Here is a 7,311-nt window from a genome sequence, read left to right as displayed (position 1 = left end):
ATGTCTGTCTGAGCGGGAGAGAGACATTCTGTCACCGCTGACACATTACAGACGGTTCCAGCTGGATTTTGCATCAATTACTTCAATTACAGTTGTTGTGAATGTTTCCAAGCACACAGCCAAGCATTCACATAATGGATCTCATAACCTTGAAGTCAGTTACATCTGATCAAATGCACATTAACATTCTTTAGCTTGGGCTGAATGCATGGTTTCTGCTTGGTTGGAACAGCAGCTACTGTACACTAGTCATCTCTGATTCTGCCACAGAATTAACACCCCGTGAAAACTAGGAATTACACAAGATTCAGTCTGGATTCAGAATATCCCAGAAGAGATGATGCCAACCCCTCAGCCTTGAAACAACATACAGCACTACAAACTGTGCTATAAGTTTGATTGCAACACATAATCATTATTGTTAATAGTGTTCATCATTTGTCTGATTATGTCATTTAAAGATTTTACCAAACATATATGTCATATGTACATCAACTTGACATACAGCAGTCACCACTACAGGTATGTGCCAAAAAATTGAGGGATATTGAGGGAAAGTCTATTTATTTCAAAAAATAAACTTCTATGTTATTAGTTCACTACACACAAAGTGAAATATTTCAAGCCTTTGTTTCAATTTTAATGATTATGGATTAAAGACAAAAAAAATCCAGTATTTCACAAAATTAGAATATTTCATGTGACCAATAAAAAAGGATCTTAAACACATGTTGGCCTTCTGATAAGTGTGTTAATGTACTGAATTATGTCCTCAGTACTTTGTTGGGCCTCCTTTTGATATTGGCCTTCAGCTCGTCTGCATTTCGGGGTCTCTGTTCCCTCATCTTCCTTTTGACAATACCCTATAGATTTTCAATGGGGTTTAAGTCAGGCCAGTTTGCCGGCCAATCGAGTCCAGTTATTCCATGGCTATTAAACCAGCTACTGCTAGTTTTGGCGTCAAGCCACTCCTGAACCAAAAACAACCTCAGAAGCGTCTGTGCTGGGCTAAGGAGAAAAAGTACTGGTTTGTTGCCCAATGGTCCCAAGTCCTGTTTTCAGATGAAAGCTAATTTTGCATTTCTTTTGGAAATCAAGGTCCCAGAGTCTGGAGGAAGACCGAAGAGGCACAAAAGTCAAGCTGCTTAAAGTCCAGTGTTTAGTTTCCACAGTCAGTGATGGTTTGAGGAGCATGTCATCTGCTGCTGTGGGTACATTGTCTTTTATCAAGTCCACAGTCAAAACAGCTGTCCACCAGGAAATTGTAGAGCACTTCATGCTTTCTGCTGCCAACAAGCTTTTTGGAGATGATGATTTTATTTTCCAGCAGGATTTGGCACCTGCCCACAAAGACAAAACTACCAGTAGCTGGATTAATAGCCATGGAATATCTGTACTTGATTGGCCGGCGAACTGGCCTGACTTAAAGCCCATTGAAAATCTATAGGGTATTGTCAAAAGGAATGCAGACGAGCTGAAGGCCAATATCAAAGCAACTTGGGCTCCATAACACCTCAACTGAGTCAAAGGCTGATCGCCGCCTTGATGCCGGAAATTAGTGCAAAAGGAGGCCCAACAAAGTCCTGAGGACATAATACAGTACATTAACACACTTTTCAGAAGGCCAACATGTGTTTAAGATCCTTTTTTTTATTGGTCACAATATTCTAATTTTGTGAAGTACTGGATTTCTTTTTTTTTTTTTGTCTTTAATCCTTAATCATTAAAATTGAAACAAATAAAGGCTTGAAATATTTCACTTTATGTGTAGTGAACTAATATAACATACAAGTTTCATTTTTTGAAACAAATTATTGAAATAAATGGACTTTCCCTCAATATTCAGATTTTTTGGCACATACCTGTAGTAAGCTACTAAATATATTTTAGAAACCTACATTTTCTGTACAGCTGCTTTGCAACAATTTCACAAACGACATTGTGAAAGGCGCAATACAAATAAACTTGAATTGAAATATAGACAAGTCATGTAAATAGAAAGAGAAGCTTAACCGATAATGCTTTAATATCTCACAGGTACTTTGCTAAAACTAGCACCACAGTTGAGCTTCTGTGATTTGAGTGATGAATGTTTACAGTTAGATTAAAAGAGCTGAAGCTAAACAGCCACAGACACAAAGAGAGAGAGCTGACAGTGGATAATCTTCGAAATAACAGCTTGTTTCTGTCTGCTGTGTGTGTGTCATGTGTCTGAATATGCCAGTGAAGACACACACACACACACACACACACACACACACACACACACACACACACACACGTTGGGTTTACATGTTTTATGGGGACATTCCATAGGCGTAATGGTTTTTATACTGTACAAACCATACTTTCTGTCGCCCTACACCTACCCTACACCTAAACCTAGCCCTCACAGGAGATTGTGCATACTTTTACTTCATCAAAAAAACTCATTGTGCATGATTTATAAGCCTGTTTCCTCATGGGGACCTGAGAAATGTCCCCACAGGGTCAAAATCTACTGGTATTCCTATCCTTGTGGGGACATTTGGTCCCCACAACGTGATGAATACCAGTTACACACACACACACACACACACACACACACACACACACACACACACACACACTGGTTTACATGTTTTATGGGGACATTCCATAGGCGTAATGGTTTTTATACTGTACAAACCATACTTTCTATGGCCCTACACCTAAACCTAGCCCTCACAGGAGATTGTGCACACTTTTACTTCCTCAGAAAAACTCATTGTGCATGATTTATAAGCCTGTTTCCTCATGGGGACCTGAGAAATGTCCCCACAAGGTCAAAATCTACTGGTATTCCTATCCTTGTGGGGACATTTGGTCCCCACAACGTGATGAATACCAGTTACACACACACACACACACACACACACACACACACACACACACACACACACACACACACACACACACACACACACACACACACACACACACAGAGATAGAGAAGTGTGTGTTCACTGTGTCTGCAGTGCCCTCCTGTGGTTCATCAAGGAAGACAGTGTAATGCTCACACATCCCTGCTCTAAAAGCAGCTAAAATCAACCTAAGCTGGTTGGCTGGTTTTAGCTGGTCATTCAGGCCGGTTTTAGAGGGGTTTTGTCCAGTTCCTCAGCTGGTCAGGCTGAGAGACCAGCTAAAACCAGTTATTTCCTGTTTAAACCAGCTTAGACCAGCCAAACAGTCTAGGCTGTTTTTTCAGCAGGGATAGATGCAATAAAATCCTTACATCTGTGGTGTAAGCGGTGTGGGGAGTAACACATTACTAGGAATGAGAGTTATGTAATCAGATTACTTTTACAAGTAACTAGTTGCAAGGAGATTGGTAAAATAATCCAAGTGACATCAGGGGTTCCAGCGTAATTTTACGAAGCTACGAGAATACTTTTTGTACGGTTAAACATAATAATAAATAATGACTTTATTCCACAATTTGTGTCCCAGCACCATTTTAGAGCGTATCCACTGAACGCAATTGACCTACGCCTGTCTTTTGTCTTGTCTGACCCTGGCCTGTGTATTACCATGTCTTTGCCAATAAAAACCTGCAAAATAAGATGAATAATACAATATCAGATACCATTTGTTGTCATCATTTGGCATTTATATCTATGCATTGTTGACTCTTTTGCTTTATCAAACAGTTTTTCTGAGATTAAAGTTTTTGTTTTTAAAAGTAGGCCTAATGGTTTATGTCACTGTTTTAAAGTACTGTTTTAGCAGTAAAGCTAATCAAAGACTTAGTTTCTTTAATATTTCTTTCATGAAGCAAAAAAAAGCTTTCTGTGATACAAATGTGTAACAACTCAAAATTAAAACCTTGTTATATTGATAAACGTAAATAATATTTTGTCAATAATCATCTAAATATAGAGATGCTGGTCATATAATTAGAATATCTTCAAAAAGTGGATTTCAGTAATTCCATTCAAGAAGTGAAACTTGTATAATGCATTCATTGCACACAGACTGATATATTTCAAGTGTTTATTTCTTTTAACTTTGATGATTATAACTGACAACTAATGAAAACCCCAATTCAGTATCTCAGAAAATTTGAATATTACTTAAGACCAATACAAGGAAAGGATTTTTAGAAATCTTGGTCAGCTGGAAAGTATGAGCATGTCCAGTTTGCCTGAATGACTGCAGCGATGCGGCGTGGCGTGGAGTGGATCAGTCTGTGGCACTGCTCAGGTGTTATGAGAGCCCAGGTTGCTCTGATAGTGGCCTTCAGCTCTTCTGCATTGTTGGGTCTGGCCTATCGCATCTTCCTCTTCACAATACCCCAGAGATTTTGCTGGCCAATTAAGAACAGGGATACCATGGACCTTATACCAGGTACTGGTAGCTTTGGCACTGTGTGCAGGTGCCAAGTCCTGTTGGAAAATGAAATCTGCATCTCCATGTAGTGGTTCTTGAAGCACTGACTCCAGCTGCAGTCCACTCTTTGTCAATCTCCTCCACATTTTTGAATGGGTTTTGTTTCACAATTCTCTCCAGGGTGAGGTTATTCCTATTGCTTGTACACTTTTTTTCTCCCACATCTTTTCCTTCCCTCCGCTTCTCTATTAATGTGCTTGGACACAGAGCTCTGTGAACAGCCAGCCTCTTTTGAAATGACCTTTTGTGTCTTGCCCTCCTTGTGCATGGTGTCAATGATCGTCTTTTGGACAACTGTCACATCAGCAGTCTTCCCCATGATTGTGTCGCCTACAGAACTAGACTGAGAGACCATTTAAAGGCCTTTGCAGGTGTTCTGAGTTAATGAGCTGATTAGAGTGTGGCACCAGGTGTCTTCAATACTCAACCTTTTCACAATATTCTACTTTTCTGAGATACTGAATTTGGGGTTTTCATTAGTTGTCGGATATAATCAAAATTAAAAGAAACAAACACTTGAAATATATCAGTCTGTGTGGAATGAATGTATACATTATACAAGTTTCACTTCTTGAATGGAATTAGTAAAAATAAATCAACTTTGTGAAGATATTCTAATTATATGACCAGCACCTGCATACACTGATAAACTTCAATATACACAAATACTTTGATTCAGAAATGCATTCAATATTCTGAATAACAAAAAGTGATGGTTTAAAGCAGGGGTGTCCAATCCTGCTCTGAGGGTCACTGTCCAGCTTCATCCTCACCCCTGAACCCAACCTTAACACCAAACCTGTCCCTAACCTTACCCATATCCCACCTTAATAGAAGCAAAAGTGTTTTGCAATACAATGACCACAATAAGTACATTGCACTTGTTTTATGACGCAAGTACATAGTAGTTAAGGCCACTTAATATAAAATGTGACCCAAATTTTATTAAAGGTTTTGATCCACTTCAAATGTTGACTAATGTACACAAACATGACTGCCGCTTCCAAAGCAATGTTTAGTTTATAATGCTTAAGTAAATTGTACCTACAACTCTCTTTTGCAACACTTCCTGCACTGCCACATACACGTCACTGAAAGAGAAAGAAAAGGAAAGTTCAGTATTCAAGGATAGTTGGTTATACATTACTGTATGTGAGTGTTAAAAAACTACTTACCATGTAATAAAGGTGAGGTTCACACCAGAAGAGCATGGGGACAGCTATAGACCATTTCAAGGACGTAAACATTATTTTAAAATCTAGCGAAAACGCTACAGTCAGTACCGCCGCTCCCTATACGCAGAGTACGCATTCTGCGTAGGGCACCAACTCCCAGGGGGGCACCATCCCAGCTGCTCAAAAAAAATATTTTTATTATTTTATTATTTCTATTATTATTTATTTTAGTTTTTATATAGCCTATTATAATAATAAATTAATATTAATAATATACATATACAAATAAACAAAAATATAAACGTATATTGCATTTTCTGTGAACGCAGAGTAGGCTAGTAAGCACACGTGATTACGCGCAGCGACTCGCCTTTACCTCTGTTTACGGCTGCCTATTTGGCCAAAAATGATGATAATAATTGATGAACAATATGTCTGGTCCTGGAAAGAGACAACAATCCGGCGCCGAGAAACGAAAGAAAAAAAAGCCCAAGATGAAGCCCGTGCATCACTTAGGTACGTTCATAATCCTGTGAAACTTTATTTTATTCTGTCGACGTTAATAGTGTTTTAATGTCGGTAATAATTTCACGACTAACGCATCTTTCTTAATATGAATACAAGCAGATCTAAGTAAACACAGTGACATAAAAATGCATTATATTAAAACACAGAGGCAATTATGATTATTGATTAATAATGACCATATGGTGTCATTAAATAAGTGTTAAAATACATAATCTAATACAAAATTAACAGTTTACATTACAGTTTTAATAGAAATGCCTGAAAAGGGCACCAAAGGCCTGGTAAATGCAGTTGTTACACTTACATGATGATCAAATTCCTTGTTTAATATTGACCAAACATTTAATTAAAATATCCACATAGTCTTTCCTATCATTTCCTCAACAAAAATATGTGGACATCATAACCCTTGTCTGCTTTATTGTCAAAGTCTGCTTTATTGTCAAAACTGCCACATGTACAGTGCATGTACAGGTAAAAACACAGAATAAAAATATATTTAAAAAAATACAGACAAATACAAATATTATATATTCTATAAAACACAATTTACAAGCATGGATATGATAGAAAGATAGATAAAAAGGCAGATAACCATGGTTTTTATCATAGTAAAACTGCTTAATTTCCTTTTGTATGATTCTGAGATTATTAAATCAATCAGACAACTGTATTAATAAAATCATAGCCATTGGAGGTAACTCTTTTTTGTTGATAAATCTCTTGCTCTTGCTCTTGCTATTTCACTCTTTATTTACCTTTTTGACCAAAAATAACTTCCATAATATTTGGGGGATGGGGCACAAAAGTAAATTTCTGCTTAGGGCACCCATTTGGCCAGCAGCGGCCCTGGCTACAGTTAAGGTAAATAGCTGCTCATTATCTAATCGATGCTGCGTGCGTGTACATGGGAGATTGCTAAAAGCATATCACATGGATGAGAACGGAAATGTGGCGAACATTTATTCGTACAATGGATGCCATCAGTCTAAAGACAGTGCAACTTACTTCATGTTTTGTTCCTAAGACATCCGGAGAGTTTGTTCGTGATTAATTCACTTGCATTGCATGGTCAGTCTGTATTTCTGTTTACATATTTGTTTTCATTAGTACATTACTTTTCACAATACATATCGTTTCAATACAACATTAAATGTATGCTGTTAAACTAGGCGCTCGATGCTGTTATTACGTATTGAAT

Source organism: Garra rufa, chromosome 18, assembly GCF_049309525.1.
Source record: "Garra rufa chromosome 18, GarRuf1.0, whole genome shotgun sequence".
Lineage (NCBI taxonomy): Eukaryota > Metazoa > Chordata > Actinopteri > Cypriniformes > Cyprinidae > Garra > Garra rufa.
This window is presented reverse-complemented; position numbering follows the sequence as displayed.